This window comes from Balaenoptera borealis (genome assembly GCF_965194805.1).
Source record: "Balaenoptera borealis genome assembly, chromosome: 8".
Lineage (NCBI taxonomy): Eukaryota > Metazoa > Chordata > Mammalia > Artiodactyla > Balaenopteridae > Balaenoptera > Balaenoptera borealis.
The window spans coordinates 64,149,133-64,166,122 of NC_138865.1; the positions used below are offsets into that span (position 1 = coordinate 64,149,133).

The 16,990-nt window shown below is 38.4% G+C and overlaps 1 protein-coding gene and 1 long non-coding RNA gene across 8 annotated transcripts in view; both read left to right on the forward strand.

The window, feature by feature from the left end:
• PTPRD (protein tyrosine phosphatase receptor type D) overlaps positions 1–16,990 on the forward strand; it is a 2,142,992-nt gene that overhangs the window by 1,792,265 nt on the left and 333,737 nt on the right. The window lies entirely within an intron of this gene.
• LOC309634423 lies at positions 1,030–6,904 on the forward strand. The gene is made up of 2 exons (XR_014248089.1): positions 1,030–5,328; positions 5,643–6,904. It is a non-coding gene; the product is annotated as an uncharacterized lncRNA (long non-coding RNA).

Here is a 16,990-nt window from a genome sequence, read left to right on the forward strand (position 1 = left end):
ATTTACAACTAAGGCCCTCAGTGTAAAGATATGCACAAAAATAGCATATTCTATTACAATAAAACACTGTAAATGCTAATAGTTTTAAATATAAAGTGTAATTCATTCAGGAAAAAATAGAAGCTATTTTAAAATGCCCAAATGATTGTGCGATAATAATTAGGAAATAGTTGTTCAGTTCCTTAGTTAGCGTACTTTATTTTAATGGAACACTTTGAATTAAGAAACATGCACATACTTTTTTTTGGTGGTAGTAATAACTACAGTGTACCTTATCAGATAATTGACTGTCACAAACATAATAACAAGTCTACTGAACAGCAATGACACCGCTTACAACGAAGTATTTCTTTGGATGTTGCAATCTTAAAAGGAGAACAGCTGCTTAAATTTAAGCCACTTCCTTCTTGCAAAGGGGCTGTCACTTTTGTTACGATGTGTATGTAGATAGACATTTCTGTGAAGAGAAATAAAAGGAGGGGAGGAAGAATACAAAAACAGACAATAGGAAAAGTGTGCAAATAGATTTAGGAAAAGCTCATACAGCCATGTTGGGAGGTAACATCATAACTCCATGTTAGATTGTAGAAGGACTGTCTCCTGCATCTGGATTGATCTTTAATTAGGATAAGTGACTTAGGTCAGCTTTTCTTTCTAATTCAGGCAAGCTGTCCTCCTCTCAGTAGCTCTCAAAGGGTAAACTCAGCAGCAGCAGTAAGTTGTCAAAACACGGAGCGGGGGGTGGGGGTGGATTATGGCCTGCTGAATTTTGGTGGGGTCTTAACAGCTAGCTTAACATTTGTTTCTGTTCTTGATATGAGGCTTTTCAAACAAACAAACAAACAGAAATCTACCTTCAATTTAAAACTGCTTGAAAAATAACTGGCCCTTGCAAAATTAAACAAATAAACAAAGAAACCATACCAAACTTAATTAGTTTTTGAGGATAAGCAAACACAATTTTCTTTATTTCCCTCCCTCCCTCCCTTCTTTCCTTCCTTCCTTCCTTCCTTCCTCCCTCCCTCCCTCCCTCCCTCCCTTCCTTCCATTTTTCTTTTTGCTGCTTTGCTTTAACTGCTGTAGTCTGAAAAAACTTAGGTGCATTCTGATAGATTTTACTGTTTTGCTAAGAAAGCATGAAGTATTTCGTATTCCACCTAATCATTCCATTGTGTGCAGTGGGCGAAAATTTCCCAGACTATGCCTATTGAATTATGCCTTCATTGTTCTATTATTGTTAGAAGTTGTGCAGTTAATTTTCCCCTCATTCAGCTGAAATACACCTTTTTGTGACATAACCATGGGACACAAGAGATTTAAAATTTAGTGAAAACCTGTGAAAAATATAAATGTTTAGATTTATATCTGAATATGAGTAGGGAAATATTTCAAAGCAGTTTCTGACTGTACATAGAAACAGTGTAGTGCGGGATCCATGCAGTGTGAGTCATGATTATATGTCAGTAACCGCGCATTTAGCAGGGCTGTATTCTGTTAACACCAGAGCTATCCTGAGGTATATGACCTGGTGTTTTTCGCCCACCAGGAATGTACAAATTGTCAGGTGTGGCTTTCATGCTGCTTGGCTGATTCTGCATATATGAGGGGCAAGTGTTTTCCCTGCTTCTTGGTGAGCTCTTTGAGGTCAGGGACAGTACCTGCCTCATTTTTATACCCATGGTGCTTAAGACAATGACTTACCTTCAGTGAAGAAAAGATGGGCCCCACTGACACAATTACATTCTCTATAAGAAAATCCCCTCCTTCACTACGAACATCTTGCACTTTGACCATCATTGGTAATATGGTTCAGAAGATGTGATAGATGATACTGTGGCAACTGGAAATGGGAAGGAATGTAATGTGTGGTCAATCTTTGTTAGGATTATCAAGACAGAGCTTCAGATGTAGATGTACCTCTCAAATGGATTTATTTGATAATTGTTGCAAATATTTGAATCTCTCCCTTTCTAGAGAAAGTTCGAAGTGGTTGAAAGCAGATTGGTTTTGTACAGTGTTCTAGTGTTCAATCTCCAGATGATGTTGGTCAGAATAAAAATTACGATCCTCGTCATATAGATGAGACGCTGAAAATACTGGGGGAAATATCATTTGGCCATGGCATCTGGAAAGAGTTGTAAGCAGTATGAAATATCAGAGAGTGACTCTTGATAACTGCAAGAAGCTTGTGAAATACAATGATTTTAAAATTCTTACCCCCTAAGGATTTGTTAATTTTTATTTTACACTTTAAGTATGTAATTGGAGATATCCACACTCTGTTTATTTAATATTTTGATTTCATTTAATCAAATATACTACTATCACGTTTCAAATATACTATCAGAGTAAAATCTGCATTATAGCTGTGCTTTTACAATTAAAATTTAATTGAATTTCCTGCACTGACATTTCAATGACAGTACGATTTTTCTAGTTTGTGGAAGAAATAATTCACTGACTTTAGAATTTTCTTAATCTTAACGGTTGCCCTATGAGTGTGTCTTTTAACTTTTGGAGCTCAGAGCGAACAACAAAGTTAGCCAGGCTGCTGCGGATGAGGGAGTAGGAGGTAGAACCCTAGTGAAGGTGGGGAGCAGGGAACAGAGGAAAGCAAGAGGAGGAAGAATTTTTGTTCCTCCCTAGCTGGGTTAGAGCCCTGAAGGGTCGTCTAGGATTGTAGATAATAACTGTAGAGTGCAGAAAGACCAGGGTTGTATCTTATCTCCTCCCTGTCACACCCAGACCGTGCCATGGGTGCGCTAAGTGGAGACCAGCTGAGTCAAGAAGAATTGGAAAGGCTTGTGTTTGGGTGGGATCTAGGAAGCGTAGGAAGCCTATGCCGGCTTTAGTACAGTTGGGGCTTTTCCCAGCCTCCCAGGCTGTGGAATCACTTGGAGCCAGCCCTGAAGCTCCACCCCACACCTGTGATCTTTTCTCAGTTTATTTCCTTCTAAACTCGGGCTACAATTGGTCACCTTTGCAGTTCAGTGTCAGGTCTCCTGACCCCAAGATGGTTGTTCTTCTCTGATCTCCTCATTCTTGGAGTCTGACTTTTATTTTTAACCCAGTAGGGGCCCCTCCTCCCCACGCTCCAGTAACAAATATAAGGGCTGGTTTTCATTTTCCTCTTGGATTAACAGTTTTCAACCTCTTCAGTGTAGTTGATATATATTTACGTAATTAAAGATCCAGTCATGACTGGTTGTCTACTTATCTGTATAAAATACATATAATCCTCATAAACTGTTGTTCTACCTTTGGTTTTTGCATAAACCCATACTGTGTACCTCGTTCATAATTCATTGTCACATGTTCAGTTTAATATACAGAACACTGTGAAGCTTTAGAATTAACCAGAGGAAACTGTTGGTTGTTCCTTTAATATAACTACATAGGTCTTAAGTACTCATTAAGTACTTGTGGTTGGAGAAATAAAACAAACGTTGAAATAACTGTGAGAGTAGGAATCAACATTTCCGTAGAGCTTTTCTCAACATATGGCAGATTAATAATAGGATAGAATAACTGCTGGTATTGCCATTTTTTGCTCTCTGCCTCTCTCTTATTTTCTTTTTGTCATACCCAAAATATTTAAAAGTTAGGGTCAAAGAATAAGTGGGGTAAAATTACTGCCATTCCTTTTTTTTTTTAAACACATGATAGTACACTTTCTCTTGCTTTTGGTAAACTTTTCAAGTGAACTTTTTATTTCTTTGTAAACATTTTATGTTCTAGCACTTCTATTGCTTCTAAACTTTAAAATTTCCCTTAGGAATGCAAAGCCATGTTCAAATAACTCAATAGGTTAGAAATAATCCAGCCTTCATCCTAGATGTGGAAATGCCTACTTTATAAATAAGACCCTCTGTTGTAGTAAGTAATGAGAAATAAGAGACTGATTTTGAATATTTGAATTTCGGTGTAACTTAGCACAGTGAATCAAATTCCTGGGCCTGAGAACTGACCCAATGCTGAAGAAAAGATTTCTCCTTCAGAATTTTCTCTAAAGATTATATTGAGATGTGGTTTTCCTTAGTGTCCTCAAATGTTTTACAGCTAGAGTGATATTGTCATTTATAATAAGAAATATATAGTTGGTCTTCATCCCCATTTAGGCACAGAGCTCTCAAAACCCTTGGAACTTCCTAAGTGCTGAGGGCAAAAAGGTATCCTTTGTTATGTTAATGGTGACTTTTGGACCCCACCTAAGGATGGGGGTAGTTGCCACTGTAGCTGAATCACTGATTACAGCGTTGGAACTTTCAGCCCCACCCCTGACTTCCTGGAATGGGAGAGGGGCTGTAGGTAGAATCACTCCCAAATGGCCAATGATTTAATCAGTCCTGCCTATCTAGTGAAGCCTCCATAAAAACCCAAAAGATCAGGGTTTGGAGACATTCCGGGTTGGTGAACAGTCAGAGTTGATGGGAGACTGGTGCCCTTGGAAAGAGAGCAAGGAAGCGCTGCACCCTTTCCACATACCTTGCCCTGCGCATCTCGTTCATCTGGCTGTTCCTGAGTTATATCCTTTTATAATAAACTGGTGACCTAGTGAGCAAATGGGTTTCCGGAGTTCTGTGAGTCGTTCCAGCAAAATCAATGAAACCCAAGGAGGGAGTCATGGGAACCTCTAACTTCCAGCCAGTATGTCAGATGCACAGGTGACAACCTGGACTTGCTGCTGGTATCTCAAGTGTTAGGGTGGGGGGCGGTCTTGTGGGACTGAGCCCTTCACCTGTGGAATCTGATGTTCTCTCTGGGTAGGTAGTGTCAGAATTTAGTTGAATTCTTAGACACTCTGCTGGTGTCCTGAGAATTGTTTGGTGGTATGTGGGGAAACCCCCTGCCTCCGACGCATTGGAATTGGTTCCAGAAACTCAAAATAGATCAGTAGATCTTTATGTCCACATCATTTTTGTGTCCTCAGCTTGTAAGGGCCTGGTTTACTATAATGGGCAGGGAATTTGTAGACAGAATCTGGACTGTGACTCTGCTCTACAGCTACAAAATTGTGTGACTTTGAAAACAACAAGCCTTAGATTCATCATCTGTAAAAAGGATATAATATCACATCCTTCAGAGCTAGAGTGAGCGCATGTGTTAGTGTGTGTGTATCACTTAAGTGATAAATATGAGAGGATTCTGTGAACTCAGTGATGCTACATGAAGGTTTTCAGAGTCACATTCCTCACTGTAACTACCGACCGGGTCAGCTGTGAGAGCTGGGGAAGATCTTCTAAGATGATGCAAAGAGTTAGATTTAAGAAGGTAAAGAAAAAGCTGGAAGCCAGGAGTTCTCGCATATAAAATCCTACCCCTTTGTAGGTTTGTTTTTTTTTTTTAAATTTATTTATTTTTTTATTTATTTTTATGGCTGTGTTGGGTCTTCATTTCTGTGCGAGGGCTTTCTCTAGTTGTGGCAAGCGGGGGCCACTCTTCATCGCGGTGCGCAGGCCTCTCACTATCGCGGGCTCTCTTGTTGCGGAGCACAGGCTTCAGACGCGCAGGCTCAGTAGTTGTGTCTCACGGGCCCCGCTGCTCCGCGGCATGTGGGATCCTCCCAGACCAGGGCTCGAACCCGTGTCCCCTGCATTGGCAGGCAGACTCTCAACCACTGCGCCACCAGGGAAGCCCTGTAGGTTTGTTTTTTAATTGATGTTCCTGACACAGTGTAGGGCTTAGCAGGATCAAATATAGGGTGTGTGATGTGACTGCTGAAGAAGGAACAAGTCCAGCTCAGTTTGTGGTCTCAGAGGTGGAATCATGACAGTCAACCAGGGTCAAAACCAGAAGTTCCCTGAGAGGCTAGAAGCCAGGTGGGGGGAGAATGCCAGAGTGAGAGCTGAAGATGGGAGCTAAGGATCAGTAACCAAGAAAGCAGACATGTAACAGGAGACAGGAATGTGGGAAACAGCCTTGTATGGAGTCCAGCTAATTTAGGTGGAGGTTTTCTTTTTTAAAGCATCTGACCCAGCCATTTGCCACCAGTGGGCTTCACCCTCAAAAACACTGCTATGTACTGAGCCACAGATTATCAAAAGTAGGAAAATAAAACAAAAGAAAACAGACAAACCTTTTGATATTTGTAGCAGTAAAAATAAACCCCCTTTAGACATACGGTTTTAATAGCCTAGGTTATTGATTCTTCTTTAGCATCCTTTTCTTCATTTTCTTGGCTCCCCACTCTCTTCAGCACAGTTAGACACCACACCTTGAAATCAGGGTATGAAGAGGATATGAATCTGTGTGGACACAAAAGTGAAGCGCTGTCATTAAATATGTGATAGAAAATAGCAAAGTAGACATAGACCTTATATAGGGAAAGTTCAAAATGAGGACCTTAAACTGTGAAGATACGTGTGAAGTTCATTTGGGTATTCCTGGTCTGGAAAAAAGAACATGTTTATGTTACATTCTAGAAAGATTCCAATCAAGTTTTGCCAATATTTGGAGAAACTGAGACAGGTATGTTGGCTTTTTCAGAATATTATTTCCAAAAAACATATTCTCCATTCATTAGGAAATGATGACTGGGTTGGACGTGGACCTCAGGACACAGGATGTCTCCACCAATTTAGATGATATTATTTAGATCATTTTTGTTCTTGTACTATGTAGAGTGTTATTAAATTATCCTCCTCATCGATCTCTTGCTAAATTCGTTCTCCTTCGGTGCCTTCTTCCTTTACCCCACCATCGGAATACTCTTCCTAAAGCTCAAATATGATAATTGAAGAGGAATAATTTTAATAATCCCAAAGAAGATCAATATTAATTATGACACATAATAACTTAGGTAGAAAATTTTAAAGTTTTAAGTCTTCTTTTGTTCTTAGACAAATCCCCTTAAAATGAAATGGCTGTGAGTAACATATTTGCTTCATGGAGTTCCCTTCTTTCACTGCTTGTCCCAACCAGTTATTCTCTGGAGTCTTTTTTGGTCCAACACCCCATGTATAGGAATCTGGGAAGTGTAAAATTTAGGTAACTTTTTTCTTCAGAACATTGTGTACAATAAGTTGGACGTGATAGAAATCTTAAGAAACATAACCCTGGATACAGAGTATTAGAAACCTTTCCTCTTGACTGGTTTTTATTTAGTATTATTATTTTAAAATGCTGCTTGTCATGGTGATAGCAAAAAAGTGAAATTTGGAAGAGTCCTGATGGGATACTGTAGTATCTTGGCTCATAAAATATATGTTCAAGTTGTCCTGTCTTAAGTCAGTTTTGAGTTGGAACATTTCATGAGTTCTCTGGAATGGTAGCTACCATCTGGCCAGCATAATCTTTCAAGATACTTGCAGCCAAAATGTCTCAGCATTCTCTGAAAGAAATTCATTTTTCAAACCATTCCAGAACCTTCAACAGGCCATGGCTACCAAAAATGGGGAGATAAGTCCTGTTCCTCCCTGTTCAGAAACATCTGCTTCAAAGGATGGCACAATTTCCTTCATCTCTGCCTTTCTTTGACCTCCCTCTGTCTCCTCTTTTGAGAGCTTTTCTGCTTGCAGCAGCTCTAAATCCATACAGCCGACCAGGGACTGGCTTTTTGGTAACTTATATCTTAAAGTATTGAGAAAGAATATCCGATAGACTACTTTGAATAAGGTGTCTATTTTCTGGACCAAAAAGCCAATACTTGGGAAACGACTGGATCATGTAGTACCTAATTGCATCCCTTACAGACTTTGTGGGCAGGTGCACAGTGAGAGCAGAGCTCTCAGCCTTTCTTCTCAGCCCATCTTCCATTATCCCTTCATACATGTATTTCCATCTCATGCTTCAACCACTCAGGTCAACTTTGCCATTCTCCTTAAAAGTCATGCACTTTGTTTTCTCGTTGCCTTTGCTCAGATTGAAATTGCCCTTGCATCTTCCTTCTTCATTTTCTCCTCTTTAAATCCATTTTAACTTATAAATTATACCTCATGTAAGAATTTAGCTTTCAACAAATAGGGACAAAATATATATAAAGTAGAGGGGATGGCTTGAGTAAAAGCATGGAGGCTTGAAACTGAATATTTCTTTCTTTGGACTTTATCAGGCATTAACACATATTTCTAGAATAATTATTTATTTTCTTATTTGTCACAGTTAATTAGTTTTGAAAGTAGGGAGACTATAATATATTTTTTGCTTGTGAGGTTTTTGTTTAAAGAGATACCATTCTAGGTGAAGAAAAAATCTTTTCTTTTTTTAAAAATTATCAGTTATTTCTTCAGAGAAGCAGGTCACTGGTAATTCTCAGCTGGGCAGCATTTCTCAAGTGGAGATTTATGGAATAGTGGATGTTAATAAAGTGAAATTTGATTGATTTGTGTTGATGAAACAGTTTTCATGGAAGGAGAGTAAAGTTGGAGCTTACCATCTGTAAGCCACTTGTAAAGGTACAATGGAAACTCAGTTGTGTGTGCCAGTGAGAACCTTGCATGGTTTCACGTGGCTTAGTCTCGCTGAGCTGGCAGACCTACTACTGGTATTTATTAAAGCACCTTTGTTTATCAGGAGACAGTTGAGAGACTCTAAACCTGGGCACTCCTCTCTTCATTTTATACGAATCATCTTCCCTTCTTCACTGGATTTAAATGGGTTAAAAAAAAATGTACCCTTTGCATTATTGGTTAGGAAAATACAGTCTTGGAGACTGAACAGACTCAACATATTATTTTATAGAATGCACTCCTCTGCTAGAATCACTGAGTATTCCAAGTTTAATTTACTTTGCCATTAGGTCAGTAAAATCACAGTATCAAAGGTCTCCTTCCTGAAGTTTATCTTTCTACATAGAGTCAGTACAATCTGTTGTACAGTGGTAAGGTAAACTTAGTTTTTGGATGAAAGCTAATTGTGACGATAAGCATCCGGTTGTTTCAAAGGATAAGCTAGGAATTAATGTGATGGACCATTCATTTATAGTCTCAGCTTCTTCACACTTTGTAAGACTGCAGTGAAGCTCGAATATGCTAAAGTTCATGAAATCCTACGTTATGTTCATGGGACATGATAGTTGATTAGTAAATGTGAACTCTGTTTTCTTTTTTCCCTCCTTCCTTTTATTTTTTGTGATACATTATTACAAGGTTAATGTACATATTGGCCTAGTAATTTTGATAACTCTTTGGTGGAGGCCTTTTTTATGGTGACTCCAAAGACATTCTCAAAATATCTCCAGAACTGAATACAAATTACAGGGACTGACTATGATTAAAACAGTAAAACTCAAAAGTATGAAAATAATCTGAAAGAAGGAAAATCCTAGCTCCCGCAAATGATTTTAAGTCACCAAAACCATAAGACTCAAGGTTTAAAAATAGTTTGAAAGCAAAAAATGCATTACCTATAGTATGCCTAGGGCAAAAATAATATTTTTAAAAATCCTTGGACCCGCTAAATTAAAAAAGGGACTGTTAGTAAGCTAAGAACAGTGGTAAAAACTAGTATGATGTGGTTATAAATATAAATGAAAGCTAAGTTAAAATCTACTCAGGATTAAACATGGACCTGGAGTTTTGACAGAAAGCTTCTGCGGTTACAGTCATCTGCATTTGATAACATCTGGGCAAGTCAGCGTGTCTGATCATGAACTTCATTGACTTTGGGGTTCACTGTGCTGCAGATTTACAAATGGATATGGTTCCTGGAGCCTGCTAGTGGCTTGAGAGCTGAGCAGAGGGCCACTGGGGCCTAGGGCTCAGGCCCAGAGTCTCTGAGCAACAGGTGTACCCTGGTCCAGGTAGAGTTCACTTCCAAGACCCATCCTGGTCTAATAGCTGTAATAAAATCCCCACATATTCCCTGAGAATCACATCAGCAATTGCGTTGACCATGTTTCTTAATCAAGCTTTTGTAAAAAGTGGCTAATAATAGAATTGTTCTGCCTTCGTTTTTGTCTCTCTTCTTTCACTTGCCTCTTTTGAAATTGCTGAAGGATGAGAATAAATACAAGTCTTCCTAAGGATGAAAGAAGCAAAAGGCCTGCAGAGAAAACAATCAGTTCTTGAATAATTAGAACAGACACTATGGAAAAATCGACAATAAAGCTGGATTTGAGAGCGTAATTTGCATTTTAGTTAATTGTCTGGAGATCTGTTACAATTTTATTTATTTATCTTGTCCATTTTGGATATTAGTTACTGTAGCAAGGAAGGGCTTGAATATTCAAAGCTCCTTGAAGGATGTATTCTCCAGTGGTAGCAATAGAGACCACCTCAACCTTTGTAACTAGGGCTGGGTTTCCATATAGATAGAAAAGAGGTGAATTTCTGAGTTGGCATTACCTCTCTTCTTCAAATGTGCTCTTATCCAAATGATAAAGAAAACTGCAAAAGTAATTGCAGCGCGAAATTCACATCATTTTATGGAACTTGGAAGATACATATGAGAGTCTAGACCACGCAGAGAAAATACTGAAATCATTTTTTGTAATAGACTTGTATTGGCTACTGATATTAATAGAAAAATATCTTTCTTGATAGTTAACTTATTAAGAACTACTCATGGAGGTTCTCGGTACATAGTTTCTGGGGAAAATAGCCTTAATGGGAAAGATCAGAGCAATTTAATAGGACATAATGTGAGTGCAACAGAGGGAACCACACCAGTTCTCACATAGTACGTGTGGGTTTACCAAATATTGGTCATTTATTGCAGCTAATAGTTAGAGTTAAAATTTAGATTCTTACATGTACATAAGCTTCCACAATAGTAGACCTAAGAACAACATCAGTCCTTATAGAGATTAAACTCCTATCACCTCTAATACTATACATATTATTAATGGGTATTCACTTATGTGGTAATTAGGCAACATGCCAAGGTCCAAACTAAGCTGGAAAAAAATATCAGTACAACTTTTACATTTTCTGCATTAGTCTCTTAATTTAGATATTTGGAAGAGACATAAAGGAACAAAACGTGTTCCCTATACATAATTAATTTAAAAAACAAACAATATTTTTCTGCCAAGAATTTGGTCAAGAGAAAATCCATTATATTTAGAAACTCTGAGAATTTATTTTAAACTATTATGAAAGGGTATCTAATACCATAATGAGAAATTATTTGAAGTGGAATCTGTAAATTGATATGACCATAGAAATAAATCAGTTTGCTAGAAATAGATCTTTAATGAGAGATTACTAGGTGCCATTTTTTTAAGCCAGTATGAGATTTCCAGGGGATATAAAATTTAGTAAGAAGCGTGCCCTCCCATTCCGCAGTATATCATTTTTGAGGAGAGTTGAGATAAGAGCGTATAAGTTGATATCATGCAGCTTATTTTCAGGAGCAAGATAAAGGGTGGCTATAGAGTTTGGAGGCCCTAAGCTTATACAACTTGCTGGACTTGTTTTCAGAAAAATAATTTAAAATTATGAATACATGAGTAAGGTCAACAATTCAAATCATTTAGAATGAGAAGATAATTTATCAATTTAGAAAGCTGACAAATATCATATACAAATCTAGAAAATATATATATATATTTTTTAGCTCCTCACCATACCTGTAAAATTAATTTCCTTTTTTTATATAAATTTATTAATTTTATTTATTTATTTTTGGCTGCATTGGGTCTTCATTGCTGCGCGTGTGGGCTTTCTCTAGTTGCGGAGAGCGGGGGCTACTCTTCGTTGAGGTGCACACGGGCTTCAGTAGATGTGCTCGCGGGCTCTAGAGCGCAGACGCATGGGCTTAGTTGCTCTGCGGCACGTGCGATCCTCCCGGACCAGGGCTCAAACCCATCTCCCTTGCACTGGCAGGCGGATTCCCAACCACTGCGCCACCACGGAAGCCCCAATTTCCTTTTTTTTTTTTTTTTTCCAGTTATAATCCTCCATTGCTTCCTCATTTGGCAGTTTTGTAATATCGTTTTTCATATGGAGAATAGAAAAATTGTTCAGTCCTCCCTATAGCAATGTTGGTGAAAATTTGTACTTTTAAAATTAATAGTTTGAAAATTTTTAGTCAGCTTTATGACTTTATTGGTAATATAATTTCCTTGATATTTCAGGGCATTCTAGTTTTTTTGCACAGTGACAAGTCATAATACTCCTTGAATTTATGACATGAATTGACCAGTCTGTCACTGGTGTCCTCATAGAAGGAGCTGGATGAGTTGATTAAATGAGCAGTAGGAATAGACCTAGAAATTGTTTCTATACCTGATGACCAGCAATAGCAATAACTGAGCCATGAACCACAATCATATATTCTGATAAATCCAAACTAAATGTATCCCGATTTACCTTCCCTAACTGGACCCCCCAAAGTTGCCTATAGCCCCTCTAACACTACTCTGCACGAAGCAGGGAGTATGAGTAGTGTTAAAGTGATTGGGGGTGAAATATCTGATTACTGCAAATTTTACAAAGCGTTTGTTCATGCCAGTGTGACCTGCGTGGTCTATGCAAGTGTAGGGCCCTGAAGCTTAAGCTTCCTTAAGCTCAAAGTAAATCTGCGTCTTGCCATGAGAGAGGTCAAACAGTGATAAAGGAGTTCAGAATCCTTAGAAATCATAGTTGATTAAGGATCAGAGAAGACCTCACCCAGGAGAGGACATTTGGGATAGCCTTGAAGGAGGAATAGGCTTTCAAGAAGCAGATGTTTTGGTGAAATTATTTCAGAAGAATGGAAATCTTAACAAATACACAAAAAGTTCTAAAATTTTAGTATGCTTAAACATCATCTGCTGGAGATATTAGCAACACGGATTCCCAGCCCTTACTCTGACGTTCTGATTCAAATCTGGACTGAAACATACAATATGTGTTTTTAATAAGCAACAAAAGGTGATTCTGTTGCAGGTGGCTGTGCTCAGTATTTTGAAATAAAATATAATGAAATTATGATGTTTTTGGCAAAGTCTCTGACACGTTTGTCAGTAGTAAGAATTGTGGTCATGTCAGGCAAATTAGGGACCTAACATATAAGATTATGTTTAATAAATTCTTTCAACAAAGCTTCCGGCCATATATTAAGTAGGCAATAGTAGGGAGCCATTGAAGATTCTTGAGCAGGATCATGGCCTGATTGCAGCTGTACTTTCACTGAACAGTACTGTCAGTTAAATGGATTGCATGAGTTTGGGATGACCAGCAGTGAGGAGTCTTTCTAAATAAAGCACATCAAGAGATAAGCAAGTCCTGTCAGAGGTGTGATAATATAAAAGAGGGGGGTGAAAGGGATATTAAAAAAAGAAAAAAAATAATTTCAAGGAGATAGAGTGTCGAGAGGGTTCATTATCCAGGGTGTAAAAGAAATGTGAAAATGGTGAAAAAGTTCACGTATGTGGCATTTGCAGGGCCATTTGGTAGTGAATGAAATATATCTGCTCGTTCATCATTGATTGACTTTTTCAAAGCTTTTTAATCCCCTTTATGTTTTGATGTGTATACCTTCATATTCCTATTATTGTTGCTTAAAATTTAAAGTTTAGAAGTTCAGTATCTAAAGTGGGTAAAACAAAGCTCACCGTTTCTGGAAAATGCTTTTTATAATTTGGGGGTGAGGCTGTCATTGTGCATTTAAAAGCAAATTGTGTTGCTGAGCGCTTTGCTGTTTCAACCCTAAATTATAATAAATTCTGGCCCCAAAAGGCACATTAGCCTTTCTGCCATTAAAGTATGCATTCTACTCATAAATTTCCCCACAGGGACAGGGGAGTAAAGCAGAGATTGTGTTCGTAGATTATTTGGGTGCTTTAGGGAAAACAGCACATGTGAAATCTCCCTACTTATAAAACCTTCCAGGCATTTTTGGATAACCAGAGAATTGAGTACTTCCTCAACTGGGCTGGATTTGTCACTTGGTGATAAACATAATTCTCATCTTTCCTTAATTGTTTTATTTTTTTAAACTATTGATCATTTATTTTTATTCTCATTGCTTGCTTATCATTAATATAATTCCAATTACCTTTCCAAATTATGCTTAGGAATCTTGAATAAATTCATATTGTTCTATGTGTGAATATGTGAAATCGTTTTGCTTTAAAAAGAAAAACAACTTGCTTTAAAAAGAAAAAGACCCATTAAGATACTAGGGGTAAAATATCTAACAGGAAAAAAAAAAAAAGAGAGAGAGAGAAGAGAGGGAGAACTAATAATATCACATACCAGGATCAACTTGAGAAGCAGACTTGGCAAGTTAATGATCTTGAATAATAATACCATCCTCATGGCTAAAATGCAAGGATGTGTTTAAGTATATAGGAAGGGAAACCAATTACCATATTCATGTATTAAGTTTATTTTTTTACCAAGAATGATTATTGGTTACTTCAGTAAGATACTTTTTCTTTATTACAACCCTTAGTACTTATGAAGAGGTGAAAATCTTTTAAAATATCCATCAGTGTTTGAATTTGATAGAAGGAATAAAATCTGTGTGTGTGTGTGTGTGTGTGTATATTCTTTCTATCTTTGTCTATCTATCTATCTATCTGTCTTTCTATCTATCTATATACCCTAGCTTATATTCATAGACTTTAGCCAATAATATCTTTAAGTAGGTACCTAATTCATATGTATTTTTCCCCTGCATTTTGGCCATAACCAAAATATATTCATATACAAAAGGTATATACTTGAATCCCCTAAAATCACTGGTAATTCAGTAAACTTCAGTTGAGGCATAATCCTTGGTTAGAGTTACATATTAGAGGAGTGCTTTACAGGTCATGCCTTTTTTTTTTGTCTTACAGACTAGCAGGGGAGAGGGAAGATGAACAAAATATAAGTAGTGTGAAATGTGCAGCAATGGAAATATTTAAAAGGAACACAGTAGTATAGAGTAGGGAGTAATTGACTCTGTTTGGCAAGGTCTGAGCTACGGTCATCCAGCCTTCCTGTTTCTCCAGGGACTGTGGGGATTCCTGGGATGCAACATTTTTCGGGGGCGGGGGGGTATAGTTGATTTCCCATATTATGTCATTTTCAGGTGTACAATGTAGTGATTCAAAATTTTTGTAGATTATATTCCATTTAAAGTTATTATACCATATTGGCCATAATACCTGTGCTGTACAATATATCCTTGTAGTTTATTTGTTTTATACATAGTAGTTTGTACCTGTTGATCCTCTACCCCTATCTTGCCCCTCCCGACTTCCCTCTCCCCATGGGAATCTAAAGAAAGAATGATTTGACTCAGTATATCAGTTGGAAGAGATCCTGTTCTAAAGGGAAGTAACTATTAGGGAGAGAGTGAAGACGTTGATTGTGTACAGAGCAGGGACAATTGATATAGCAAATTGTTTACGATGGTGAGAGGGGGATTAGAAAAACAAGTGAAGCAATTGGTCTGGAAGAGGATAAACTGAAGGGAAAAATCGTCTCTGTGTTAGAAATTCTTGTACAGCGGATAGGATGTGACTGCCATCAAGTTCACACTGGATGGCATTATTTTCTCTCTTGAAGTGGGAGGCAAGAGCATCAATCTCTTGGAGGGGAGAGGCCGGTGCAGGGCAGACTTCTGGAGAGTGGTGAAGGGTGGGCAGATAATTGAGAGGTGACATAGGGTCCCACTGAGGCTGTAGATCATGAATTTGCAATGGCTCTAGCCCTTACAGTGCTGTGATTTTCTCAGGCAAGGCTCAACCATTTAGCATGGGAAGGAAGAAAGGCATGCTACAGGACTGAATGGGATCCTTAAGGCAGATGCAGCATGTGGGAATGTATGAGAGAGTTCATGGCACTGGTAGAAGCAGTTGGACTGTTAAAACCTTTGGCTGATTAGTAAAGGGGTGCATAGCCTTCATATGGACTCTTTAAAAAATAACGGCTAGGGCTTCCCTGGTGGCGCAGTGGCTGAGAATCTGCCTGCCGGTGCGGGGGACACGGGTTCGAGCCCTGGTCTGGGAGGATCCCACATGCCGCGGAGCAGCTGGGCCCGTGAGCCACAATTGCTGAGCCTGCACGTCTGGAGCCTGTGCTCCGCAACGGGAGAGGCCACGATGGTGAGAGGCCTGTGCACCATGATGAAGAGTGGCCCCCACTTGCCGCAACTAGAGAAAGCCCTCGCGCAGAAACAAAGACCCAACACAGCCATAAATAAATAAATAAATAAAAATTTAAAAAAAAATAATGTCTATATTCCCAAATGCTTTCCATTTTTAGTTCAGTCTCTGTAAGTGTTGGGACTGCTTTGCTTTGCAGATTTTAAACACTGGTTTTATCTTTCTCTATAGTTTATTTTGCCTTAAAAAGACACTCCGACAACCCCAAAGGCCATTTATTTAATGAATTAGAGTAACTGATACATATTTGATTATTAATTGCAGCCCATCCCTTTAGACTCCTCTTGCGTTTTGTTTTTTCCCTCCCAGCTTTGAAAGGAGATCTACTTTCATGGCATTTTTAGATCCACCTCAGAAAGCAGCTGGGACTCTCACTAGGTTACCAAAGACTTCAAACAGTAAAATTTGACAAAGGTGCTGCAGAGAACTTTAAAGCAACATTTCCTTTGATTAAATTAGTGACTATGGCTAGTTATATAATGATTCAGGGAAAGAAGTAGCATGCATCGCTTAACTTTTAGCATCCCGGAGCCTTTATCTTTTCATTTGGTGTTGGATAAAAGCTTATCCCAGGATAATCTACAGGCCCTTTTTCTAATTCTGGAAAATGAAGTTCATCCAGATTCTCACATGTGGCCTGGCGTGTATTCACAAACGCTCCTGTTACACAAATACAAAAGAAGCATTTTCTTCCGTTCTTAATGATCTGGGGTCACTAACAAAAACACTTTCGGGCATGTGTCCAAAACTTGAAGTGCTTGGGGTTATACCTTGATAGTTCAGAATGATGCTAAAAAGCCATTGTTATTGCCTTGTTGGAACTGTTAATAATTAAAACAGTATTTTTAGCATCTAAAGCTAGGCCCAACCTTGTAGGAGGTCCTAAAACAGTGTCCTTTGATTGTATTCAGCATAAGCTGGTCAGTGCAGCCCTGTTGGATGGCAAGGGAGGCTACTACATGCCTCAGT